Below are 16,665 nucleotides of genomic sequence, written 5' to 3'. Positions count from 1 at the left end.
TGAGAATCCCTTTATGAATAAATACATGGCCAGAGCTCTAATAAGTTGTAGAAAGGATTTATTTGATCTTATGACAAAAAGCAAGAGGCCAAATACTAACAGATATTTATCTTCTCTAAAATATCCAGTAATAACTCTTCATTCTCACAACTAATACAAACTAACCAATAATCATAACACTTTAAAATGGTAATACAGTTACTCCTATAAACATTTATTTCTAATTTCTTAATTAAAAAGATTTGATGTAGGAAAGAATACATAAATTATGTTTACATATCCTCATAAGAAGAAATGGGTAAACAAAGAGAGGAAATCTTCCTGTCTATCTGATACAGTTTCCCTGAAAAAAATATACTAGTTAGTATTTATTGCAGAAAGTTAACATGTACACCATCTTCCTAACAATTTTTTGTATAAAATAATTAATGTATAATAGCTGGGTCATCAAAAAAGCAAGAGAGTTCCAGAAAGGCATCTATTTCTGCTTTATTGACTATGCCAAAGCCTTTGACTGTGTACCACAATAAATTGTGGAAAATTTTGAAAGAGATGGGAACACCAGACCACCTGACCTGCCTCTTGTGGAACCTGTATGCAGGTCAGAAAGCAACAGTTAGAACTGCACATGGAACAACAGACTGGTTCCAAATACGAAAAGGAGTATGTCAAAGCTGTATTTTGTCACCTGCTTATTTAACTTATATGCAGAGTACATCATGAGAAACGCTGGGCTGGATGAAGCATAAGCTGGAATCAAGATGGCGGGGAAAAATATCATTAACATCAGATCAGGCCACCTGATGCAAAGAGATGACTCATTTGAAAAGACCCTGATGCTGGGAAAGATTGAAGGCAGGAGGAAAAGGGGACGACAGAGGATGAGATGGTTAGATGGCATCACCGACTCAATGGACATGAGTTTGGGTAAACTCTGAGTGTTGCTGATGGACAGGGAGGCCTGGCATGCTGCAGTTCATGGGGTCGCAAAGAGTCAGACATGACTGAGAACTGAACTGAACTGAATGGTTATTATGTGAATTGTAAGAAAAATATAATTTCCCATTTTTGGCTTTTACATTCCCCATTAAATAAAGCTGTCCTATGTGTAATTATGTATTCATAAACCTTAGCATTATAGCATTTGATAATCTAAATATAGAAAAAATCATAGGTATCTCTACTCTCTTCTATAGAAAATGAGATACACATTATTGGAAAGAACACACAAGCCTAAAATTTTTGTTCTGATGATTTAGTGTGACAAAACTAATGATGAAGGGTGAAGATCTTGGAGTCAGGAGAGAAACTTTGTTGTGTTTACTGGGATTTTCATGTGCACATGCAGTAGAAGAGTGATACTCAGACAGCTTCACTTTTCTCATGATGATCCCTTTCCTGCTGTCAAATACATCAAGCATCACCTTATATTACATGTGTTTCCCTGGCACACCCAGGGAACACACACTTGTGAAGGGTCAAGGACAAGATGAGATTTGAAAACTATGATATAAAAATCAAAATAACTTTTATAGAAAGCAAATGTTATTTTTAACATGAATAAATTATCATTTTTTTTAAAAAATCACTAGGGGGCAGATTGAACTGCTGTATAAATTTCAAGGTAAAATATTTAATCTTGGTAAATGTGGTTTGAGGTGGGTACTTATACAATATTACAACAAAATTCAGAACTTGACAAAGAAAATTTATAAGGTCTTAAATATTATGAAATTATGCATATAACTAGATCAAGAAATTTTGTGTGTAGGATTTCACCTAAGATAGAAGTCAGCAATCTTTTCCCATAAAAGTTTAGGCTTTTGGAGCCATATGGTCTCCGGTGCAACTTTTCAACTCTGCTGTTGTAGCATGCAAGTCACCGTACCAAACAGAAACAATTGAGTGTGCTGGGTTCCCTGATCAAATGTTGTTTACAAACACAGGCAGCAAGCCATAGTTGCCCCAACTCTCTCCTAAGGAATTAAGTAGAATTAGCAGGATTTATCATAGAGATATTCTGAAAATGATTATTTATTAAAAAAAAACAAGGACTACACACAACGAAAATACCCAATATAATGGAAATGAATAAAGTAATTATTGCAAATCCACATGATGGTATATGTTTAAACTTTGTAATATTAGATGAATAAAGTAGAATATAAAATTACACACATAACTATGATTCTAATGTCAACATATATAGAAATATTCAATATGAGACTTACAAAATATTGATGGTGGATACATTCTTCATCATTTTGGCTTTTTTACAAAATTTCTACAATTAGTTAATATCACCTTTGGGCCAGAAATGTATTAGGTGGTGCTAGTGGTGAAGAATCCACCTGGCAATGCAAGAGGTGCAAGATGCTCAGATTTAATCCATGGTTCAGGAAGACTTCCTGGAGTAGGAAATGGCAACCCATGCAAGTATTCTTTCCTGGAAACTTCCAAGGACAGAGGAGCCTGGCAGAGTACAGTCCATGGGGTTTCAAAATATCAGAACTGATTGAGCGCAAGCTCACACACACACACACACACACACACACAAAGATAAATCTACCACAATATAAATTTTTAAAAAGTAACTAATTAAAATATGTATTTAGCTGATTACTGAATTGCATTTAAAATGAGAAAAAAGTAATGCCAACTTAGTTGAATATATGATGGAAAAAATGAGTGAATAGGAAAACACACCAGATCAGTTGCTCAGTCATGTCCGACTGTGTGACCCCATGGACTGCAGCCAGGCTTCCCTGTCCATTATTAACTCCCAGAGCTTACTCAAATTCATGTCCATTGTATCAGTGATGCCATCCAACCATCTCAGCCTGTCATCCCCTTCTCATCCTGCCTTCAATTTTCTCAGCATCTGGGTCATTTCCAATGAGTCAGTTCTTCTCATCAGGTGGCCAAAGTATTGGAGTTTCAGCATCAGCATCAGTCCTTCCAATAAATATTAGGACTGATTTCCTTTAGGATGGACTGGTTGGATCTCCTTGCAGCCCAAGGGACTCTCAAGAGTCTTCTCCAGCACCACAGTTCAAAAGCATCTATTCTTCAGTGTTCAGCTTTCTTTATAGTCCAACTGTCACATCCACACATGACTACTGGAAAAACCATCACTTTGACTAGAAGGACCTTTGTTGGTAAAGTAATGTCTCTGTTTTTTAATATGCTGTCTAGGTTGGTCATAGCTTTTCTTCCAAAGTATCTTTTAATTTCATGGCTGCAGTCACCATCAGCAGCGACTTTATAGCCCAAAAAAATAAAGTCTCTCACTGTTTCCATTGTTTCCCCATCTATTTGCCGTGAAGTGATGGGACCAGATGCCATGATCTTAATTTTCTGAATGTTGAGTTTTAAGCTAACCTTTTGACTCTCCTCTTTCACTTTCGTCAAGCAGCTCTTTAGTTCTTCTTTGATTTCTGCCATATGGGTAGTGTCATCTGCATATCTAGGATTATTGATATTTCTCCTGCCAATCTTGATTCCAGCACAACATTTCTTATGATGTACCTTGCATATAAGTTAAATAAGCAGGGTGACAATATACAGCCTTGACGTACTCCTTTCGAGAATTGGAACCAGTCTGTTCTTCCATGACCAATTTTAACTGTTACTTCTTGACCTGGATACAGATTTCTCAGGAGGCAGGTCAGGTTGTCTGGTATTCCCATCTCTTTAAGAATTTTCCACAGCTTGTTGTGATCCACACAGTCAAAGGCTTTGGCATAGTTAATAAAGCAGAAATAGATATTTTTCTTGAAATCTCTCACTTTTTCAATGATCCAGCAGATGTTGGCAATTTGATTTCTGGATCCTCTGCCTTTTCTAAATCCAGCTTGAATGTTGGAAGTCACTTCATGTACTGTTGAAGCCTGGCTTGGAGAATTTTGAGTATTACTTTGCTATCCTGTGAGATGAGTGCAATTGTGCAATAGTTTGAACATTCTTTGGCATTGCCTTTGTTTGGGATTGGAGTTAAAACTAACCTTTTCTACTCCTATGGCCACTACTGAGTTTTCCAGATTTGTTGGCATATTGAGTGCTACACTTTCACAGCATCATCTTTTAGGATCTGAAATAGCTCACTGGAGTTCCATCACCTCCACTAGCTTTGCTTGCAGTGATGCTTCCTAGGCCCACTTGACTTCACATTCCAGGATGTCTGGCTCTAGATGAGTGATCACACCATCATGGTTATCTGGGTCATGAAGGTCTCTTTTGCATAGGGCTTCTGTGTATTCTTGCCACCTCTTCTCAATATCTTCTGCTTCTGTTAGGTCCATACCAGTTCTGTCCTTTATTGTTGCCATCTTTGCATGAAATGTTCCCTTGGTATCTCTAATTTTCTTGAACAGATTTCTAGTCTTTCCTATCCTATTGTTTTCCTCTATTTCTTTGCATTGATCTCTGAGGAAGGCTTTCTTATCTCTCCTTGCTATTCTTTGGAACTCTGCATTCAAATGGGTATATCTTTTCTTTTCTACTTTGCCTTTAGCTTCTCTTTTTTTCTCAGCTATATGTAAGCCCTCCTCAGACAACCATTTTGCCTTTTGCACTTCTTTTTCTTGGGGATGGTCTTGATCCTTGCCTCCTGTACAATGTCACAAACCTCCATCCATAGTTCTTCAGGCACTTTATCAGATCTAATGCCTGGAATCTATTTCACTTCCAATTAATGTATAGAAAGCTTTGGTAAAGTTCATCACCTCTCCTAAAATTGATCATTTAATTCAATATCATGTCAATAAAACTCATATCTGTTTTGAATCTAAAGAAGAAGAACTAAAATGAGCTTTTAAAGAGGAATAACAATGTCATTATTCTCACCTTATAAAATATTAAAATTAATATAAATCTATTATAATTTTAACAGGGGTGATATTATCACATGGATAGACATGGAGAAATAGACTCTGACCTACAGAAAACTTACTATAAGAGGTTTGCTCATAACTGCCAATGTCGAATTTTATCTGAGCTCTGTGCTGCCAGAAAGCAATGGTTAAAATTCCCCCTTCCCACTTCCCACTCCATCTACCTGATCATTTTGTTCTCTCAAATCTTCCCCACCACTTTTGTTCTTAGGGAAATGGAGAACCTTAAACTATCCTATCCCTACATTAGACCTTTCTGCATCCTTCCTTATGACTTCTAAGACTCACAGATCACTCTTACTTACTGACCTCTGTAGATCCTCTGGAGAAGGAAAAGACAACCCTCTTCATTATTTTTAAGAAATCCCATGAACAGAGGAGCCCGGCAGGCTACAGTCCATGGAGTCACAAAAGAGTTGAACAGACATTTCTTTGCGACTAAAATACCGTCACACCATGAAACCCCAGCCCCCCTTCTTTTACTCTGAGATTCTTCTCATTAATTTCTTTCAATTGTTTTGGTTTTCTTAGACAAAGCCATCTCCTTTATTTTTTTTAGTACATTTGTCTTTCACAAATGTCATTCAATGCAGGGACTTGGAAAATCGGTTACCCCTTGTGAGCTGAAAAAGAGTATCTCTTCATTACAACATAAATACAAATAAATTTCTTTAGGGGTAAAATACATGATGTAAAAAGTAAACTTTAAGTTCTTCAAAAAAAAAAAAAAAAAAGAGAGAGAGAGAGAGAGAAGCTCTCTTTGGCTTCAAGGTAGAAAAATGTTTCCTGAAGCAAAACACAAAAATGCACACCAAAAAGAAAAATAGTGACAAAGCTGAGTATATTAAAACTAAAAACATGCACTTCAGGTAAAAATGAAAATCAGTGAATACAATTGAATAAGAAATTCACAATGGAGTCTGTTATATGGCTTTCTATAATTATTTTTATGTCAGAATTATTCCATAATAAAAATATAAGTTTGAGATTTAATCTTTGGTGTTCTTCAGCTCTGGAGTAGACTATGCAAATCATTTAGAACTCTGAGCAACAGATCTGCCATGATACAACAGTGTGCATGCTAGAATTATGATCTCTGTGTTTTATTGACCTAATTTTAAATCTTTTTAAATAATTGAGGAGAGGGGAGGAGACATAGTCTGAACTACCACTTCTTTGCATTGGTGATGGGAGGTATTTTCTCAGCCCAGTCGCAACTCCCAGAGCCCCCTGTATTTTATCTAGGTCCCATCCAATTCCAGTCAATACACAGCCTGGACAATTACCCTGGTCATCGCATTGTCTGGAGAGTCTTAACAGCAGGATTCCTTCCTTCTCAGTGGGAAGCATAGTATTCTCTCAAGAGCACAGCAACAGCTCTGATATCCAGGTTATTTTAAAGTTTGCTCTTAGCGATAATGACATAATATATGTGAAAGGAGTATAAAAAAGATAAGCTCTGCCTTGGGAATGAATGTAGAAAAAAAGGATGATAGAGAAGGTCTCCCACTGAGAAAATGAATTCAGTGGTGTGGAAAAAAAGAATAATAAAACTGCCCTGGATTTGTATATCACTGTTTCTTCTTAAGAACGCAGAGGGATTTCTCATTCTATTACCTCATTTTATTCTTGTAAACAGGTGCCCAGTGGAGACTGAAGCTTTAGATTTTTGAAGTTAGAAAACTGCCAAGTGGAAGGTTATAAGCATTTTCTGCCTTATTGGCTGGAAGTTGATATTTGTTTGGGGGCAGTCCTTTCTTTATTCTGGAAGAGACAACTTGGATGATTCAGTCTTTAAGTTAAATAAATATTATCCATTTAGGTAAATACTTAAATAATTCTTGGAAAAGTCCTGTCTCACAGAAGTAATTCAAGTTAACACTTAAATGGTAAATGTGAGATGGGCTGTTTAGTAGTGTGTAATCTATAAGGCAGCAACACTTTCTGAATACAAATATTGAGTATTGGACTGAATTGTGTCCCCACAAAGTATATGATATGCGATTCCCTGGTGGCTCAGATTGTAAAGAACCTGCCCACATTGCAGGAGATCTGGGTTCTATCCCTGAAGTGGGAGACCTGGGTTCTATCCCTGAAGAATGGAATGGCTACCCACGCCAGTATCCTTGCCTGGATAATTCCATGGACAGAGGAGTCTATTGGGCTACTCCATGGGGGTCACAAAGAGTCAGACATGATTGAGCAACTAATACTTTCTCTTTTTCAAAAGATATAATGAATTTCTAATGCCTGGTACCTCCGAATGTGACCTTATATGAAAATAGAGTTACTGCATTTATACTGAAGGTAAGATGAGGTCATATTAGATTAGGCCTGGCTCTAAACCCCTATATTACTGGTGACTTCACAAGAATAAGGACATTTGGACATAAAGAAGTACAAGGAAGAATAGCACGTATAGTCCACAGGGATCAAAAAGAGTCAGACATGACTGAGTGACTAAAACACTTTCACTTTCAATAAAGGCAGGGCTTCCCAGGTTATACTAGTGGTAAAGAACCCACCTGCCAATACAGGAGATGAAAGAGACTCAGGTTCAATCCCTGGATTGGGAAGATCCCCTGGAGTAGGAAATGGCAACACACTCTAGGATTCTTGCCTGGAAAATCCCATGGACAAAGGAGCCAGGTGGGCTACAGTCCATGGGGTCACAAAGAGTCAGACATGACTGAGTGCATCACATCAGTCCATGAAGGCAGAGACTGAAGAGATGAGCCAACAAATCAGGAGAGTCCCTGGGCTACCTGCAACCATAGAGATTGGAGAGAGGTATGGAACAAACTCTCCTTCGGAACCTCCTGAAGGAATCAATGAAGGTAGACACTTCAGCTTCAGACTTCTAGTCTCCAGAATTTTGAGAGAATAAATTCCTGTTGTTTCAAGCCTGCTAGTGTGTAGCACATTTTTATGGCAGACTTAGAAACTAACAAAAGTCAAATTTAGTTTAGCTTAGTTTAGTTTTCCCTGAATCTGGGTTTAGCATATGCTGTGTGTGTGAGAGAGAGAAATGGAGAAGATAAGAGGGAGCAAGTTTTGGTTTAAAGCAATTGTTTTGTTTTCATTTAGCAGCTTAGACCAGGCTTAGCCAGAATAGGTATTCTGATCTGATTTTCTCTTAAAGTCCCACTGGTTGAAAAGAAATCAAAGAAGCTGAAATGAGGTGTCTCACATAAGGTGTTATTTAATACAATATATCTGATTTGGGAAATGCACTGCCAGTTATTAAATTTGCTGCAAGCTGTTCCTGTGACCAAACTATTCCAGATTCACAGGAGTGGGCATTCCACTCTAAAGTAATGTGCATTCTTACTGTCAATCATTCTGAACATAAGTTAAGTGGCAGGAAATTATTTGAAACTTGGATTCTGGGAGAGTCAGAGTTTTAGGAGACATCTTCCTCTTATCTCCTTTAGTTGGGCCTTGCCCTCCAGACATGGAGATATGAAATATGCCAGAATCCAGAATGTAAAGGACTAAGTATAGTTAGGCAATGGTATGTATGAGTTTTGTTTTGTGATACCATTAGTAGTAACTTAAATTATGTTTATGGTGCCTTTTCATTAACATCAAATCTTCATAAATTCTTGATAAATGTTACATCATGGTTTGAGCTGTGCTGTGAAAAACTAGGTGGAAGAGTGGACTAATCAGTGGCCATGGCCAGGAAATGAAGTCACATCCAGCAGGTAACCAGATTTTACATGAAAGAGTTTGATGGCAAAATGAAAAGATAGAAACAAGGGCAGACTTGTTCCGGGCCATCAAAGAAGCTTTTCAGGGGAACTCTCAGAAATGAACAGGGGGCTTTTAAGTTCAAAGTTTTGGCATAGAGGACAATCAGGAGCTTAGTCATAATAATTTGCATACTCAAACCATAAAATTCTATGCCATGTTTGTCTGGTGAAGCTACGTTTTACAGTATCCAGTTGTGAATGGCACATGGTGGGTGCTCAACAGATATTCCTCAATTATCTTTTTTCAGTATTAAAAGTAGAACAGATGACGAAAAAAGGTGGAAAGGCAGTAAGGTGGTAAGGTGACAGAGTTGGAATGAAAGAGGTTGATGAATACATGGCAGTTAGTGTCCAAACTAACTAAACTAGTTAGTGTCTAAATGCCTTGTGTCTCTGCACAGAGATGTCACTGCTAAATTCAAGAAATGGAACTTATTCTCCCCTCTTTAGGTCTGGACTAGCATAATGGCTGCTTTAATCAATAATGTGTTTAAAATAACATTTTTCAAATTAAGTAGCACCAAGTTTTAAAAGGACTGCTAGATGACATGATCCTCTACATAGAAAACCCTAAAGACTCCACCGGAAAATTACTAGAACTAATCAATGATTACAGTAAAGTTGCAGGATATAGAATCAACACACAGAAATCCCTTGCATTCCTATACACTAATAATGAGAAAACAGAAAGAGAAATTAAGGAAACAATTCCACTCACCATTGCAACGGAAAGAATAAAATACTTAGGAATATATCTACCTAAAGAAACTAAAGACCTATATATAGAAAACTATAAAACACTGGTGAAAGAAATCAAAGAGGACACTAATAGATGGAGAAATATACCATTTTCATGGATTGGAAGAATCAATATAGTGAAAATGAGTATACAACCCAAAGCAATTTATAGATTCAGTGCAATCCCTATCAAGCTACCAACGGTATTCTTCACAGAGCTAGAACAAATAATTTCACAATTTGTATGGAAATACAAAAAACCTCGAATAGCCAAAGCGATCTTGAGAAAGAAGAATGGAACTGGAGGAATCAACCTACCTGACTTCAGGCTCTACTACAAAGCCACAGTCATCAAGACAGTATGGTACTGGCACAAAGACAGAAATATAGATCAATGGAACAAAATAGAAAGCCCAGAGATAAATCCACGCACATATGGACACCTTATCTTTGATAAAGGAGGCAAGCATATACAATGGATTAAAAACAATGTCTTTAACAAGTGGTGCTGGGAACTCTGGTCAACCACTTGGAAAAGAATGAAACTAGAACACTTTCTAACACCATACACAAAAATAAACTCAAAATGGATTAAAGATCTCAACGTAAGACCAGAAACTATAAAACTCCTAGAGGAGAACATAGGCAAAACACCCTCCGACATACATCACAGCAGGATCCTCTATGACCCACCTCCCAGAATATTGGAAATAAAAGCAAAAATAAACAAATGGGACCTAATTAAACTTAAAAGCTTCTGCACATCAAAGGAAACTATAAGCAAGGTGAAAAGACAGCCTTCAGAATGGGAGAAAATAATAGCAAATGAAGCAACTGACAAACCACTAATCTCAAAAATATACAAACAACTCCTACAGCTCAATCCCAGAAAAATAAATGACCCAATCAAAAAATGGGCCAAAGAACTAAATAGACATTTCTCCAAAGAAGACATCCAGATGGCTAACAAACACATGAAAAGATGCTCAACATCACTCATTATCAGAGAAATGCAAATCAAAACCACTATGAGGTACCATTTCACACCAGTCAGAATGGTTGCGATCCAAAAGTCTACAAGCAATAAATGCTGGAGAGGGTGTGGAGAAAAGGGAACCCTCTTACACTGTTGGTGGGAATGCAAACTAGTACAGCCACTATGGAGAACAGTGTGGAGATTCCTTAAAAAACTGGAAATAGACCTGCCTTATGATCCAGCAATCCCACTGCTGGGCATACACATTGAGGAAACCAGAAGGGAAAAAGACACGTGTACCCCAATGTTCATCGCAGCTCTGTTTATAATAGCCAGGACATGGAAGCAACCTAGATGTCCATCAGCAGATGAATGGATAAGAAAGCAGTGGTACATATACACAATGGAGTATTACTCAGCCATTAAAAAGAATACATTTGAATCAGTCCTAATGAGGTGGATGAAACTGGAGCCTATTATACAGAGTGAAGTAAGCCAGAAAGAAAAACACCAATTCAGTATTCTAACGCATATATATGGAATTTAGAAAGATGGTAACAATAACCCTGTGTGCGAGACAGCAAAAGAGACACTGATGTATAGAACAGTCTTATGGACTCTGTGAGAGAGGGAGAGGGTGGGAAGATTTGGGAGAATGACATTGAAACATGTCTAATATCATGTATGAAATGAGTCACCAGTCCAGGTTCGATGCACGATACTGGATGCCTGGGGCTGGTGCACTGGGATGACCCAGAGGGATGGTATGGGGAGGGAGGAGGGTTCAGGATGGGGAACACATGTATACCTGTGACGGATTCATTTTGATATTTGGCAAAACCAATACAATATTGTAAAGTTTAAAAATAAAATTAAATTAAAAAATAAATAAAAGAGAATTTTTAATTAAAAAAATAAAATAAAAGTTATGGATCATTGAAAAGTATAAACTCAGTCTCCTTTAAAATAGCCACTGCCATTTAAATGAGAGTGAAAAATAGTCTTTGAGGAATGGAGGGGGCGCAGAAGGTGTACTTTGTGTTGAAAATTTGACGTTGTTACTTAGCATCCACCATAAGTCGGTCTCTAATTTTCAAATTGGGTTCTGCAGGAGCTGGAATAAGTAATGATGCATATCACACGTTCGGTTTACAGGAGTGTAAATGTTAAGTCCTGAGAGGTTAAGTGATTTGCCCAAAGTCGCTGAGCGAGCCAGTGGGGATGGGGGTGGGGCATAGTCAAAGAAACTGCCTTCACCTTCTAAAAATTGGCTGTAAATGTGTATCCATCACCTGAGTATCATTCTTGGAAGTCCTTTCCGGTACTTCAGAATGACTTTTGAGGGAACATTTAGCTATTATTAATGCTATTTGTCCCCTAAGTAAGTGCCTTCCAAGCTTGGAGGTGGTCAATGAGGGGGGTCAAGTCACCTGGGCTTGAAGGGAATTTCTCCAGTGGACTTGCATACAAATCTAGGTCAAGCAAGGAACTGCTGAGTGAGTCCCCAATCCATGAGTGCCTACATGCTCAGTTGTGACCAACTCTGTGGCCCTATGGACTGTACCCTGCCAGGCTCTTTGGTCCATGGGTTATCTCAGGCAAGAATACTGGAGTGGGTTGCCATTTCCTTCTCCAGGGGGTCTTGCAGACCCAGGGATTGAACCTCATCTTTTGCATCTCCTGCACTGGCAGGTAGATTCTTCACCACAGTGCCACCTGGGAAGCCTCCCCCCACCAACCCCCCTGCCCAATCCAGTTGTTAATAAATTATCCTGCAGTCAAAAAAAAAAAAAAAAAAAAAAGGACTGCTAACTTCTACCTGTTTCCTCTTCCATGACTCATTCTTTGATTGTCCTCTCTTGAGACCCAGACTCTACAGAGTAAGAAGCCTAAGTAAAATACAGAAGCAGTGTGAGAGAAAATTGAAGTGTTCTGATCGACAGCTCCAGATCAGCTCCCAGCCAAGAGCCAGCAACAACTAATGGCTGAAGCATGTGAGTGAGCTAAATGTTTTGGATGTTCCATAGCAAGACTCCAGATGACTGCAGCCTCATCAAACATAATATGGAGCAGAATAAGTGTTCATTTGGATTTAGTATCCCACAGACTAACAAAAAATCATGAATTATTGTTTTAAACCAGTAAGTTGGGGGAAAGGAATAAAAGTGATTTGTTACACATTAACGGATTACTAAAACAAATCCTAGTCTTAGAAGTAAGCTGGAATTAAGTCATCCAATGAAGAGAGTCTTTTATTCACATTAAATACAAACTGATGTGCTTTTGCCAATTTTTTTGCATTTCCACAGATATGAAGAAAACAGTCAAACAGTACACTTGATGGAATGCTAATGATCAGCTGATGAGTATCTAAGAAACACTACAATGACACTTGAGACAAAAACTCTCCTGCAGACGTCTGTCTATTCTCTGTATGTGTATGGGACTTGAGAGGCATATTAAGGCCAATAAAATTCATTTGAAAATTTCTACTTCCTATATTTTCTAAGATGCCAATTTTTCATTGTTTCAGTTACTAATCACTGTTTAAGCTGGATTGATTTTTAAATGTATGTAATCCAACTTAAAGTAGTATTCAGAAAGTGAAAGCTCAGTACTCATTATTCACATGACATTAATCTGAACTCAGGAAAAGTGAACTGGATATAATTTATTACTTTTTATGTCTTCCTGACTCAGAACCTTGCCCTCTGTCTTTGATTAGGGCTGGGAATTGTTGAGAACTTGCTGTCCATAAAATGCGTGGCAAAACAAAGGTTAGATATGTTATGAGAGGAAAAAAAGCATTATGTGAACATTGTAGCTATGTATGCGAACTTGAGTGTCATTCATCATTGTCAAATCATTCACAAAGGAGTAAATTTTCTTTTTCTTACATAAAAAATATAGACTGGCAATCAGCTTAATTGTAACAACTGGATGATTTTTCAGAGACTTCATCTATGATTACTTCTCCCTCAAAAATTTACATTGAATGAAAATGACACGATAGTGCCTGAAAGTACAATTAAGTGATAGACTCAAGAAAAATTATGACTCTCTAGAGACTATCTGTTAATGATCTATAAACATTTCTATAGCAAATGAGCCATTTTAAAATCATCTTTTATAAAACATTTTCATAAGAGCCTCTGCATCTTCTTATGATTTAAATTAAACTGCCTTGGTAAAAATCAGGAATTATTACTAACACATTTTGGGGGGTATAACGTAGAAATGAAAGATCCTCTGATATAGTGATGTTAAGTAAGGTGGGTAAAAATCGACTGATAATCCTTGAGTAACACCATTTAACTCTTCTCTCTTTACTGATGAAGAAAAAGCCAAAATTGTGAAATGAAACATGAAATGATCATGGTCAAATACAATAAAGCACAAAACAAATATAATAATAAAATGTCACATTTGATTTTCTTTTTCTCTACTCATCTCGAGCTATATTTTTCTGGAAGTACAGTTTATCTTTCAATCTTCAGAGACTAAAATCTATTATGTAGTCTTTCATGTGACTCAAGAAAGGATAAGATATGTCTGAATACTGTCCCTTGCCTTAAGTTAAATATTTCTTTTTCCTGTTTTTCCATACTGATAAGACAAATAGCACTAATGAGCTAAATTAAATTAGCTGGAGCATTTGTTTTTATAATTACTATAACACTTCCAACTTTTGAACTAGTTTTTGTTTTGATACTAAAAATTTGTGACCTATGAATGTCATTATTTATGCCATTTTAAATTGGGCAATGCAAAATATAGATGCAACAAAATCTAGCTCTAAACAGCAATTATATTCCTTGATATAAATGATGTGGAAATGAATGTCCACCTCATTTTTATTTCTTCTAATGGTATTTTTAATTTGATATATTATTAAAATTGACATATTTTCAAAATGTGATTTTACATTTTATTTAAAATTCAATCATTTAGTTCTCTTCTATATATATGATGATTTTGTAAGACTAGATGCATTTTGATTTAGCATTAAGAGATACACTACTTTGTGCATAAGTTACACAGATAACTGTTCCCCACCCCCACTGAAATCATACAATTATTTAGATTTTTTTAGACAGAAGTTTCAGAACACAATGGACAACCATTATAGGCACTATAGTAATTAGTATGCTACCAACCCACATCCACTTATAGAAGGTATATATAGCTATCATAATCATAGAGGTGCTGTATTTGTTACTTAGAGTTTCATTAGGAAAAAAAAAACACACACACACACAAGCAAGTAAAAAGTTAAAATATCCATTCTTGCTCACAATATTTTGGGTCAAGCATTTAAGGCAAGATTCCTAGGTTTTAGCTCATCTCTGCTCCATGGGTGTATTGCCAGGGCTGACTTTAACTAAGGCTGGACAATTTAAGACAGCTTCACTCATGTAGGCTTCCCTGGTGGCTCAGAGGGTAAAGCATCTTCCTGCAATGTGGGAGACCTGGGTTCCATCCCTGGGTCAGGAAGATCCCCAGGAGAAGGAAATGGCAACCTATTCCAGTATTCTTGCCTGGAGAATCCCATGGACAAAGGAGCCTGGTAGGCTACAGACCACAGGGTTACAAAGAGTCAGACACGACTGAGCAACTTCACTTTCTTTCTGTCACTCATGTGGAAGATGCTGGTCTGCCACCAGTGTTATGTTGGCACAAAATGGATGGGGCTGGCTAGAAGAGCTGGGTTGCTCCTTTTCTTGGTGTTAACTGAGCTTTCTCATATGTCTGGGATTTTGGTTCTTCTCCACAGGCTCTCACTCTCCTCTTGATTTCTTATCTCCCATAATATCTCTCTCTCCCTGGCTTTGCTTTACTGCATGGTAAGCTGGAGTTTGTTACATGACTATGGTGGTTCTATTGAGTAAATGTAGATGTTAATCTTAAATTTCCATTTCGGATGTCTGAGAACATAATTCCCTACATTTGTGTGGGTAAGAAAAAATTACCAGGCCAGCACAAATAAAAAGAATAGGAAAATGCACTGCACCTCTCCATGACAAGAACAGCAAAGATATGGCAAAGGCCAATGGTCGCTGTGAGGCACAGTTTATTCAGGGACCACTTTGAACAATCAATTTACCACAGTGGCCCAGAAAGTTTCCTCATTTTTGAAATGGGAGCAAAATATATTAATCTTTAGGGAACTGTTGTAAGAATTACCTAAATGTCTGATATTTTTGTTTTTTTGACCTGCTTTTAGGCTATGAATTTGGCATAAAATTTTTTCTTACGTTGCTATTTTTAAGCTTCTACTTAAAGCTTGTAGAGCAAAAGCAAATGTTTAATATTTTAAATGAAAATGGGGTATTTGAAATATTAGAATCTAAATTTTAAATATATATATATATATATATACAGTTGAATATTCAGAAATATAAAAAAGATTCTGATTTTATTTTTATCTCTTCTGTTGTTACAGAGTAGCATGTATAGATTTAGGGAATTTTTACTGTAAACTACAACTTGATTCTTTCTTAACTTCAATCAAAGCATCTCTCTTCCTAGGCTTTTCCATTTTTAGTTTAACTACAATTATTCTAAGCTTTTATTAAAGCTCAAAGGGCAAAGAAAATACAGTAATTATTTATTTGTTATTTCACTTATTCATTTCATAAAAAATGATTGATCACATGCTGTGCCTCAGATGCTAGAATAATTCCATAAGGCACATTCCTTCACCCCAAAGAGCTTCCACTGGGGAAAGCAAACAAGTGAACATTTAATTATGATCCAACATAATAATCACAACCATTGCAGCCAAGAAAAGTATATTGAGAAAAAAAATAACAGACACTGGTGCAAAGGATTTGGGCATCACCAGTGGAATCACTGCGCAGACTGGAATTCACAGCAGGAGAGTCACCAGATATACCCGTGGATGATCTTCTTGGTAACATGTGAAGAGGTATGTGTAAGCCAAGTGCTGGGGAAACACCAGGGACTGTGCTTCCAGCAAGAGATAGTGGTGAAGATTTGATTTAGGATTAAGGTAAAGGGATACAAAGGACTTCCCATGTAGCGCTGGTGGTAAACAATCCACCTGCCAGTTCAAGAAACTCAAGACACGCAGTTTACATCTCTGAGTTGGGAAGCTACTCGGGAGTAGGAGATGGAAACTCACTCCAGTATTCTTGCCTGGAGAATTCCATGGAGAGAGGAGCCTGGCAGAATACAGCATGGGGTCACAAAGAGTCAGACTTGACTGACTGCACACAAACACACACACACACACACACACTTAAGAAATATACAGAAAAATTGGATATGTAGCATATGTTTA

This window comes from Bubalus kerabau, chromosome 6, assembly GCF_029407905.1.
Source record: "Bubalus kerabau isolate K-KA32 ecotype Philippines breed swamp buffalo chromosome 6, PCC_UOA_SB_1v2, whole genome shotgun sequence".
NCBI classification, from domain to species: Eukaryota; Metazoa; Chordata; class Mammalia; order Artiodactyla; family Bovidae; genus Bubalus; species Bubalus kerabau.
Note: the sequence above shows the minus strand (reverse complement) of the source record.